General features: G+C 51.3%; 1 protein-coding gene across 6 annotated transcripts in view; it reads right to left on the bottom strand.

The window, feature by feature from the left end:
- NME5 (NME/NM23 family member 5) overlaps positions 1-11916 on the bottom strand; it is a 388198-nt gene extending 376282 nt beyond the window's left edge. For 2 of the 6 annotated variants that reach the window (XM_077266013.1, XM_077266012.1), the window contains exon 1: positions 11692-11912. The gene's annotated coding sequence lies outside the window, so the exon portion shown is untranslated. Of the gene's footprint in view, positions 1-11691 lie in introns of all 6 variants that reach the window. The other 4 variants (XM_077266014.1, XM_077266011.1, XM_077266015.1 and 1 more) reach the window with 4 other exon arrangements.
- Positions 11917-12311: the final 395 nt, after the last annotated feature.

Here is a 12311-nt window from a genome sequence, read left to right on the forward strand (position 1 = left end):
CTAAAGGAAGCGAAACAGCAACCTAAACGCACAGTGTTATCCGTCACACTGCGTGAACAAAAAACTAAGTAGCAAGCTCTGTTACTCCACAGAGCGGAAACGTACCGCAGAGCACTGAGTGCTATACCCTGTTAAACTTCACAAGAGTATGGAAAATAATGGTGCTAGATACGATCCCTATTAAACTCACAGAGGATCGAAGCTCACTAACGGAGCAGGTAGCATACAGTGGTCATACAGTCAGCAACTGCACACAAAACAACCCTCCGGAGGTGCCAGAATTCTAACGGCTTACAGCTGACCCTGAGCACATGCACAGACAGACTACACAGTTGCAAAGTTCATACACACATGAACATAAGTTGATACTACTGCACAGGCATGCGCCATTGAGAGCCTTTTATACCTTAAGCTCAAGTCCAGACAGACAGGACCTTGCCTGTGGACCAATCTGAAGGTGCCACATCACCAGAGCAGCTGACGTCCGAGCACCAATGAGAAGGTGCCACATCATGGACATGCTCAGTAGGGTGAAATCTGGACTTACGCTCCAAAGCACAACGCTGCATTGTAAACCAGTAGTCACCAGAGGCTTAGCTGGAGAGCTTACTTTGACAAGCAGATCTGGCAGGTTTTGAGAAACCGCTGAACCCAGAGGTTAAGCACATGGGTCAGGCATAGTACGTGTATGAGCTCACCTCAGAGCCGCCACCAGGTTCTGGTCATTGTCACACACGACCATGCCTGGCTGTTGGTTCAGCGGTGTCAGCCACAGATCTGCCTGCTCTTTCAGAGCTGTCCACAACTCTTCAGCATTGTGGAGTTTATCACCTAAGCATATTAGCTTCAGCACAGCCTGTTACCGCTTGGCTGAGGCAGTGCCTCAAGCTTGTGATTGATGTGGTCATTTCGGAGATGGAGGCTGAAGAGGAGGAGGTGCAGGAGCGATAGACTGTGGGGGCAACCCTGATTGACCTAGGGCCCGCAATCCTTGGCATCGGGAGGACGTGTTCCATCCCAAGGTCCGACTGGGTCCCGTCTTCTGCGTTAACCCAGTGTGCCGTCAGCGAGATGTACCAGCTGGGGACCGAATACCGAGGGACGGCCGTCACCATCAGGTTGCGGAAAGTTTACGTCTCCATGAGCCTAAAAGGCACCATTTCGAGAGCAAGCAGTCGCAAAATGTGGGAATTTAGTAGTGCGCCGTTGGCTGCGTATTTGCGCTTGCGTTCCAAGGTTTTGGGTATGGACAACTGAACGCTGCGCTGGGACAAGGGCCTGCTTGCTGATGGTGCTAGTTGAATGTGTGGAACGACAGGTGCAGGGCAGGCGGCATCTTCACATGCACCACGGACAGAGGATTGGCTTGCACGCACAACAATGGAAGACGCAGTGGTGTCACTCGCAGACACTGTTCCTGGACCCTGGGGTTCAGCCTACAAAGTCAGGTGCTTTGCTGCCATGTGCCTGATCATGCTGGTGGTGGTAAGGTTGGTAGTCTTGCTACCCCTGCTATTGCTGGCCTGGCAGGTGGTGCAAATGTCCTTTTTGGGGTTATTGGCAGTGTCTTTAAAAAACAACCAGAGTCGGGAAGACCTAACAGTTGGACTGGCAACTTCCATCGTGTTGGTGTTACGGGGAACGGTTGCCCGCCTTCTGTCTGCTGCTACCACACTGCTCCTTCCTGCCTGTGTGCTGCTGTCCTCGCTCTGCATGTCCCCCTGCCAGCTTGGGTCAATTACTATATCATCCACCACCTCGTCTTCCACTTCTGCACCCTGGTCCTCTTCCTGACTTTCTTGCAATTGTGTCTCATCACCGTCCCTTGTGACACTTTCCCACCGTTGCCTTCATGTGACCGTGGCTGCTCAAATATTTGGCATCGCTACATGCGATCTCCTCTTGCCCCACTTCAAGTGGACTGGGCGAAATGCCCGAATCTATAAATGGAAAAGTGAACAGCTCTTTGGAGTGTCCAAGTGTGGGATCAGTTGTCTCCGGGCACTCGGCATGGTGGGAGGAAGGAGGATCAGGGTGAGGAATATGCGGCCCAGACTCACAGCTACTGAATTTTGAGAACAGTTATGTGTGATCCGTGTGACGGACAAACCACAGTTTTCAATAGCTGGCCTGTAGGTTACTATTTTTACCAGAAAACTGGTGTCAATAACTTCGCTAACACACTGCAACAAAAATTAAATGGAGGGCAGAAATGGCAGAATTTTGAGCACACTTTTTATCTCTGATCCGTGTGACGGGACAAACCACAGTTTTCAATAACTGGCCTGTAAAAATATTATTCCTGGCCCCTGATACCTGGGGCTATGTCTAAAAATATCTGTAATAGCAGCAGACAGAACTGGAATGGACCCTCTTGCTATATGCACTGCAGTCTGCCACATACACTGCCTGGCTGCCTAGCACTGATATCTATGCAGCTTTAGGCCATGTTCACACTTTGCGGGTGACCTCTGCGGGTTCTCCCACAGCGGATTTGATAAATCTGCAGGGCAAAACCGCTGCGGTTATCCCTGCAGATTTATCGCGGTTTGTTCCACGGTTTCCGCTGCGGGTTTCCGCCTATACTATTGATGCTGCATATGCAGCAATATGCAGCATCAATAGTAATGTTAAAATAAAAACAAAAAGTTTATATACTCACCCTCTGATGTCCGGATCTCCTCGGCGCTGCACCCGGCGGTCCGGTTCCAAAGATGATGTGCGAGAAGGACCCTTCGTGACGTCACGGTCATGTGACCGCGACGTCACCGCAGGTCCTGTTCGCACAGCAACTCTGACCGGCCGGCCGCGTGCAGCGCTGAGAGGCGAGTATAACATGATTTTTTATTTTAATTCTTTTTTTTTTTTACACACAAATATGGTTCCCAGGGCCTGGAGGAGAGTCTCCTCTCCTCCACCCCGGGTACCACCCGCACATTATCCGCTTACTTCCCGCAACGTGGGCACAGCCCCATGTGGGAAGTAAGCGGTTCAATGCATTCCTATGGGTGCAGAATCGCAGCGATTCTGCACAAAGAAGTGACATGCTGCAGGTTGTAAACCCCTGCGTTTCTGCGCGGTTTTTCCCGCAGCATGTGCACAGCGGTTTGCGGTTTCCATAGGGTTTACATGTAAATGTAAACGCAATGGAAACTGCTGCGGACCCGCAGCATCAAAATCGCCGCGGATCCGCGGTAAAAACCGCAAAGTGTGAGCATGGCCTTACTATTCCTCAGAAGGACTGTTAGTTGAGATGGATATCTGTATTATACAGATATATTATATATGGTATACCCACACTAAGTACGAAACAAACAAATCTCTCCCTAGCTCAGCAGCAACTCTCCCTACACTGCCTGGTTCTGGAGTAGACTGTGATGAGCATAGCGGTGCCAGGTCTGATCTAGACCTGATAACGCTATGCGGCCTGCGGCCAGCCAGTCACTGTAATGCCACAACCACCATGGTATCTTAAAGATGTGCCTTTTCTAGGGTGGCTGGGGGGGGGGGGGGGGGGCAATAACCATGGTCCCTCTCTAGGCTATTAATATCTGCCCTCAGTCACTGGCTTTCTCTCTCTGGCGGAGAAAATTGCGAGGGAGCCCACGCCAGTTTTTTCCGTGATTTAACCCTTTATTTTAACACCTAGAGCTCCAAAATTTTGCACACACAAACTACTAACATTATTAGTGAGGAACATATAAAAATCTAACGGATATGAAATGGTTTACTGTATGTAAACGATGTCTCATATCCCGTTGGGTTTGGTAAGGAGATAGCAAATGCCAGCAATTGAATTACAGTCTTTTATGCAATCTAGCTCTGTATTATATATATATATATATATATATATATATATATATATATATATATATATATATATATATATATATATATATATATATATATACACTAGATGTTTCCAGCCAGCTAACGCTCGGCACGCTCATTGCTATCTAATTAACGCTGCTGGTGATCAAACTAAAGTAAATAATGACAACATTCAATAGTGCTTATGCAGGTGGTAAATTAACTTAAAATTAAGTTAATAACAATAGTGTGGTGATGTGTTGGGGGCGGGATTATGTGTGGTTATGTGGTTGGGGCGGGATTATGTGTGGTAATGGGTGAGGGGGCGGGATTATGTGTGGTAATGGATGGGGGGGCGGGATTATGTGTGGTAATGGGGTGGGGGGGCGGGATTATGTGTGGTAATGGGGTGGGGGGGCGGGATTATGTGTGGTAATGGGGTGGGGGGGCGGGATTATGTGTGGTAATGGGGTGGGGGGGCGGGATTATGTGTGGTAATGGGGTGGGGGGGCGGGATTATGTGTGGTAATGGGGTGGGGGGGCGGGATTATGTGTGGTAATGGGGTGGGGGGGCGGGATTATGTGTGGTAATGTGGTGGTGGGGCGGGATTATGTGTGGTGATGTGGTGGGGGGCAGGATTATGTGTGGTGATGGGGTGGGGGGCAGGATTATCTGTGGCAATGTGGTGGGGGCAGGATAATGTGTGGTAATGTCGTGGGGGCAGGATAATGTGTGGTAATGTCGTGGGGGTCGGGATTATGTGTGGTAATGTGGTGGGGGGTGGGATTATCTGTAGTAATGTGGTGGGGGCAGGATTATGTGTGGTAATGTGGTGGGGGGTGGGACTATGTGTGGTGATGTGGGGGCGGGATTTGTGGGGGGGCGGGATTGTGTGTGGTGATGTGGTGCGGATTGCGTGTGGTAATGTGGTGGGGGCGGGATTGTGTGTGGTGATGGGGGGCAGGATTGTGTGGTGATGTGGTGGGGGGCGGAGCTACTGTGCAGGGGGCGGGATTAGCGAGTAATCACGATGCTATATATATACACTCACCGGCCACTTTATTAGGTACACCATGCTAGTAACGGGTTGGACCCCCTTTTGCCTTCAGAACTGCCTCAATTCTTCGTGGCATAGATTCAACAAGGTGCTGGAAGCATTCCTCAGAGATTTTGGTCCATATTGACATGATGGCATCACACAGTTGCCGCAGATTTGTCGGCTGCACATCCCAAAGATGCTCCATACAAGGCAGGATGGATCCATGCTTTCATGTTGTTTACGCCAAATTCTGACCCTACCATCCGAATGTCGCAGCAGAAATCGAGACTCATCAGACCAAGCAACGTTTTTCCAATCTTCTACTGTCCAATTTCGATGAGCTTGTACAAATTGTAGCCTCAGTTTCCTGTTCTTAGCTGAAAGGAGTGGTACCCGGTGTGGTCTTCTGCTGCTGTAGCCCATCTGCCTCAAAGTTCGACGCACTGTGCGTTCAGAGATGCTCTTAGGCCTACCTTGGTTGTAACGGGTGGCGATTTGAGTCACTGTTGCCTTTCTATCAGCTCGAACCAGTCTGCCCATTCTCCTCTGACCTCTGGCATCAACAAGGCATTTCCGCCCACAGAACTGCCGCTCACTGGATTTTTTTTATTTTTCGGACCATTCTCTGTAAACCCTAGAGATGGTTGTGCGTGAAAATCCCAGTAGATCAGCAGTTTCTGAAATACTCAGACCAGCCCTTCTGGCACCAACAACCATGCCACGTTCAAAGGCACTCAAATCACCTTTCTTCCCCATACTGATGCTCGGTTTGAACTGCAGGAGATTGTCTTGACCATGTCTACATGCCTAAATGCACTGAGTTGCCGCCATGTGATTGGCTGATTAGAAATTAAGTGTTAACAAGAAGTTGGACAGGTGTACCTAATAAAGTGGCCGGTGAGTGTGTGTATATATATATATATATATATATATATATATATATATATATATATATATATATATATATATATATATATATATATATATATATATATATATATATATATATATATATATATATATATATATATATATATATATATATATATATATATATATATATATATATATATACTGTATATATGTTTTCACAAATGTTTGAGCCCATGGATCCATTCTATGTCCATTTTGCAAGCCGGCGAGAAAATCTCGCCATACGGATGCCACACGGATACTTTTCGGAGAAAAAAATCGCATCCTCGCATTGAATACGGATCACTGTTCAGGAACTTTTCTGCGTATCTCGGCCGTAAATACCAGAACGTATTTTTATACGTTAGGTCTGACCTCGGCCTTACACTGTGTGGCATACAATCCCTGCATGTTCATTGGCTCTCTAAGGCCGGCGTCACACATGCGAGTTTTACGGACGTAATAGCGCAGAAACTACGTCCGTAAAACTCGCATAACGTACGGCACAATTATTCTCAATGGGGCTGCTCCTATCAGCCGTATATTACGGATCCGTAATATACGGCTTTCTACGGCCGTACAAAATCGCAGCATGCTGCGTTTGTCAGCGTATTGCGCAAAAAAATCACCAATGAAAGTCTATGGGGGCGAGAAAAATACGGATTCCACACGGACCAGCAGTGTGACTTGCGAGAAATACGCAGCGGTGTTAGTGAAAAGTCGGTAATTCAATTGTCGGCTTTTCATTTCTCCTGCACAAACCCGACATGATATGAGACATGGTTTACATATAGTAAAGCATCTCATATCCCCTTTTTTTTGCATATTCCACACTACTAATGTTAGTAGTGTGTATGTGCAAAATTTCAGCGCTGTAGCTGCTAAAATAAAGGGTTAAATGGCGGAAAAAATTGGCGTGGGCTCCCGCGCAATTTTCTCCGCCAGAGTGGTAAAGCCAGTGACTGAGGGCAGATATTAATAGCCAGGAGAGGGTCCATGGTTATTGCCCCCCCCCTGGCTACAAACATCTGCCCCCAGCCACCCCAGAAAAGGCACATCTGGAAGATGCGCCTATTCTGGCACTTGGCCACTCTCTTCCCACTCCCTGTAGCGGTGGGATATGGGGTAATGAAGGGTTAATGCCACCTTGCTATTGTAAGGTGACATTAAGCCAGATTAATAATGGAGAGGCGTCAATTCTGACACCTATCCATTATTAATCCAATTGTATGAAAGGGTTAAAAAACACACACACACACATGATTTAAAAGTATTTTAATGAAATAAACACAGCGGTTGTTTTAATAATTTATTGCTCTCTCAATCCATCAGCAACACCCTCGCTTGGAAAAATAATAAACGCACAAGATACATACCTTCTGATGTCCTATCACATCCAACGAGGAAATCCATCTGAAGGGGTTAACTAATATTACAGGCACGAGCTGCGATAAACCACTCGCTCGTGTCTGTAATTCCCGGGTGCTGAAAGGAAAGCAGTGATCTATACTTACATTCAGTCGCGGTGATGCGCCCCTGCTGAATGTTCTCATGAACTGCAGCCTGGGAACTTTTTCCCACGCTCCAGGTCATATGAGGACATCCACCAGGGGGCGCATCACCGCGACTGAAGGAAATGTAGGTCAATGACCTACATTTCATTCATTCGCCGGGGATTACAGGCACGGAGCACAGCTGCATTTGCAGAGCTCCTGCCTGTAAAATATTTTAACCCCTTCAGATGGATTACCTCGTGGGACGTAACGGTTCAGCTGAGGGTATGTATCTTGTGCGTTTATTATTTTTCCAAGCGAGGGTGTTGCTGATGGATTGAGAGAGCAATAAATTATTAAAACAACCGCTGTGTTTATTGCATTAAAATACTTTTAAATCGTGTGTGTGTGTGTGTGTGTGTGTGTGTGTGTGTGTGTGTGTGTGTGTGTGTGTGTGTGTGTGTGTGTGTGTGTGTGTGTGTGTGTGTGTTTTTTAACCCTTTCATACAATTGGATTAATAATGGATAGGTGTCATAATTGACGCCTCTCCATTATTAATCTGGCTTAATGTCACCTTACAATAGCAAGGTGGCATTAACCCTTCATTACCCCATATCCCACCGCTACAGGGAGTGGGAAGAGAGTGGCCAAGTGCCAGAATAGGCGCATCTTCCAGATGTGCCTTTTCTGGGGTGGCTGGGGGCAGATGTTTGTAGCCAGGGGGGGGCCAATAACCATGGACCCTCTCCTGGCTATTAATATCTGCCCTCAGTCACTGGCTTTACCACTCTGGCGGAGAAAATTGCGCGGGAGCCCACGCCAATTTTTTCCGCCATTTAACCCTTTATTTTAGCAGCTACAGCGCTGAAATTTTGCACATACACACTACTAACATTAGTAGTGTGGAATATGAAAAAAAAATGGGGATATGAGATGGTTTACTATATGTAAACCATGTCTCATATCCTGTCGGGTTTGTGCAGGAGAAATGAAAAGCCGGCAATTGAATTACCGGCTGTTCACAGATATCGCGCTGAATGAAATCTAAATACAGAATATATATATATATATATATATATATATATATATATATATATATATATATATATATATATATATATATATATATATATATATATATATATATAGTTTTAATGAACATTTGAGCACATAAATCCATTAGATGTCGGTTTTGCAAGCCTGCGCGAAAATCTCGCAGTACGGATGCAATACGGATTACATACGGAGGATGCCATGCGCAAAATACGCTGACACACCCTGACTACGGATCACTATTTTGGGAACATTTCTCCGTATTACGGCCGTAGTACGCCGTATAATACGAGGCGTATTGTCTTACGCCAAGTGTGACGCCGGCCTAAGAGTGCCAAACATGCAGGGCTAGAACCCGAGCTCCCGCCGAACAATCCCAGAAATACTCGACAAGCTCCGAGCATCTCGAGCAGTGAGCTGCTCGGGCAAGTACCGAGTAGTGGCGAGCATGCTCTCTCATCACCAGTGATCACTGAACCATGTGCAATCACCGCGCCCAATACCTTGTACTGGGGAAATTTATCTTGTGGATAATGAGATTCTCCGCAAGATAAATAGACATGCGGCGGTCTGGAAAGACGCGCCGCATGTGAGTCTCCACAGGGAAGCAGGAGGTGTCCCTGCATGTGGGGGGCATGAGATTTCTTGAAATCCCATCCACTATACTGCAACATCTGGCTGCTGCGGGTTGGACGCTGCAGATGTACGCAATGTCCAACCCTGCATCGCTTAGTGACTGTGTGCATATACCCCTACAGAGAGGATACTAGCAGAGCTGAACTGAGTGAGCAGTTAGGACCAGCAGCTGTGCTCTGGCAGGCAACCATGTTGTCCCCTAATCACTCCATATCACTGACCATACAAAGCCCTGCTGCAGCAGTGCCTGTGTGTTACATCCTGCCTGTTTCTTCTTAGTCCCCGTGTGTCTGCTGCAGGCATAAGGGACCCTGAGGAGCAGGCACACGAGACCCTGAGGAGCAGGCACACGGGACCCTGAGGAGCAGGCGGGCACACGGGACCCTGAGGAGCAGGCAGGCACACGGGACCCTGAGGAGCAGGCAGGCACACGGGACCCTGAGGAGCAGGCAGGCACACGGGACCCTGAGGAGCAGGCAGGCACACGGGACCCTGAGGAGCAGGCAGGCACACGGGACCCTGAGGAGCAGGCAGGCACACGGGACCCTGAGGAGCAGGCAGGCACACGGGACCCTGAGGAGCCAGCAGGGCACACGGGACCCTGAGATACAGACAGGCACACGGGACCCTGAGGAGCAGGCACACGGGACCCTGAGGAGCAGGCAGGCACACGGGACCCTGAGGAGCAGGCAGGCACACGGGACCCTGAGGAGCAGGCACGCACACGGGACCCTGAGGAGCAGGCACGCACACGGGACCCTGAGGAGCAGGCACGCACACGGGACCCTGAGGAGCAGGCAGGGCACACGGGACCCTGAGGAGCAGGCAGGGCACACGGGAACCTGAGGAGCCAGCAGGGCACACGGGAACCTGAGGAGCCAGCAGGGCACACGGGAACCTGAGGAGCCAGCAGGGCACACGGGAACCTGAGGAGCCAGCAGGGCACACGGGAACCTGAGGAGCCAGCAGGGCACACGGGAACCTGAGGAGCCAGCAGGGCACACGGGAACCTGAGGAGCCAGCAGGGCACACGGGACCCTGAGATACAGGCAGGGCACACGGGACCCTGAGATACAGGCAGGGCACACGGGACCCTGAGATACAGACAGGCACACGGGACCCTGAGGAGCAGGCACGCACACGGGACCCTGAGGAGCAGGCACGCACACGGGACCCTGAGGAGCAGGCACGCACACGGGACCCTGAGGAGCAGGCACGCACACGGGACCCTGAGGAGCAGGCACGCACACGGGACCCTGAGGAGCAGGCACGCACACGGGACCCTGAGGAGCAGGCACGCACACGGGACCCTGAGGAGCAGGCACGCACACGGGACCGAGGAGCAGGCACGCACACGGGACCCTGAGGAGCAGGCACGCACACGGGACCCTGAGGAGCAGGCACGCACACGGGACCCTGAGGAGCAGGCAGGCACACGGGACCCGAGAAGCAGGCAGGCACAGGAGACCCTGAGGAACAGGCAGGCACACGGGACCCCGAGGAACAGGCAGGCACACAGGACCCTGGGGAGCAGGCAGGCACACAGGACCCTGAGGAGCAGGCAGGCACACGGGACCCTGAGGAGCAGGCAGGCACAGGAGACGCTGAGGAGCAGGCAGGCACAGGAGACGCTGAGGAGCAGGCAGGCACAGGAGACGCTGAGGAACAGGCAGGCACATGGGACCTTGAGGAGCAGGCAGGCACACGGGACCCCGAGGAGCAGGCAGGCACAGGAGACGCCGAGGAGCAGGCGGGCACACGGGACCCTGAGGAGCAGGCAGGCACACGGGACCCTGAGGAGCAGGCAGGCACAGGAGACGCTGAGGAGCAGGCAGGCACACGGGACCCCGAGGAGCAGGCAGGCACACGGGACCTTGAGGAGCAGGCAGGCACAGGAGACGCCGAGGAGCAGGCAGGCACACGGGACCCTGAGGAGCAGGCGGGCACACAGGACCCTGAGGAGCAGGCAGGCACAGGAGACGCTGAGGAGCAGGCAGGCACACGGGACCCCGAGGAGCAGGCGGGCACACAGGACCTTGAGGAGCAAGCAGGCACAGGAGACGCTGAGGAGCAGGCAGGCACACGGGACCCTGAGGAGCAGGCGGGCACACAGGACCCTGAGGAGCAGGCAGGCACAGCAGACGCTGAGGAGCAGGCAGGCACACGGGACCCCGAGGAGCAGGCGGGCACACAGGACCTTGAGGAGCAAGCAGGCACAGGAGACGCTGAGGAGCAGGCAGGCACACGGGACCCTGAGGAGCAGGCGGGCACACAGGACCCTGAGGAGCAGGCAGGCACAGCAGACGCTGAGGAGCAGGCAGGCACACGGGACCCCGAGGAGCAGGCACAGGGTCATCACCAGTGACCTCTCGTCTCCTCAGGCACTCAGCGCAATGGCTGCTGATGCTATTTATCTCACTGGCAGGACACAAGTGGTGGATGTGGGGCGCCCTCTGCAGGATATAACTGCTCACATGTGAGCCATAGGTAGGAAGGGGAAAACGAGGGTACAAGGGGTGTAGGCTGAAGCTGCAGGAGGTGTGGCCTGAAGCTAAAGGGGGTGTGGTTGCGGCTTCTCATTGCAGTACGGGACAAGCAGATCCCGGCCGTGGCAGAGGGGCTGAGGCGTAAAATGATCGGGACTGTCCGGGACGGTTGGGAGCTCGATTCCTCCCTGACACTGATAGCACCGGATGTCAGGAGAGAAACCGTCACTGTAACCCGCCTCACGCTGACGCCACATTACCTGCGCTCACTAGCCGCTCGATGCTTCCTTCTCCCGGCTGCGTCTCTTCCCGGATCACGGCTTTATTTGTGACATTCGCGTCTAGGCAACAGTTGCTAGAACACAAGTACGGTGTCCACCGTGGCTCCTAATACCTCCTTCATAAAAGTCTTGAGAACTGTGTGGAAACTCCCGCCACCCTCAGTGTGCCGGACAATTCCTGCCAGCGCCGACCCCTCACTACAAGGAGAGCAGCAGAGTGCAAGGAGGCTGGAGGAGATGATGAGAATGTGCACTGATATAATGGTGCCTTGTTACAGAGAGCGGAACAAGCCAGGAGAGGAAAGCCCCCGGTGCCCAAGGGGTATGGCGAGAAGCCGCAAGCTGCAGGGAAAGGGCTTATGGGTTCACATTGCGTTAACGGGCTGCTGTTAACGCAAGTGCCGATATGTCGTCGCTAGTGTTGAGCGATACCTTCCGATATTCAAAAGTATCGGTATCGGATTGGCCGATATCCAAAAAATATCGGATATCACCGATACCCGATACCAATACAAGTGAATGGGGCACAAATATCGGAATGTAAATCAGCCCTTTCTCTCCTTCTATATGGGGTTCTGGAGGGGGGAAGAGTGTGGGCG

The sequence above is a fragment of the Ranitomeya variabilis genome, chromosome 5 (assembly GCF_051348905.1).
Source record: "Ranitomeya variabilis isolate aRanVar5 chromosome 5, aRanVar5.hap1, whole genome shotgun sequence".
Lineage (NCBI taxonomy): Eukaryota > Metazoa > Chordata > Amphibia > Anura > Dendrobatidae > Ranitomeya > Ranitomeya variabilis.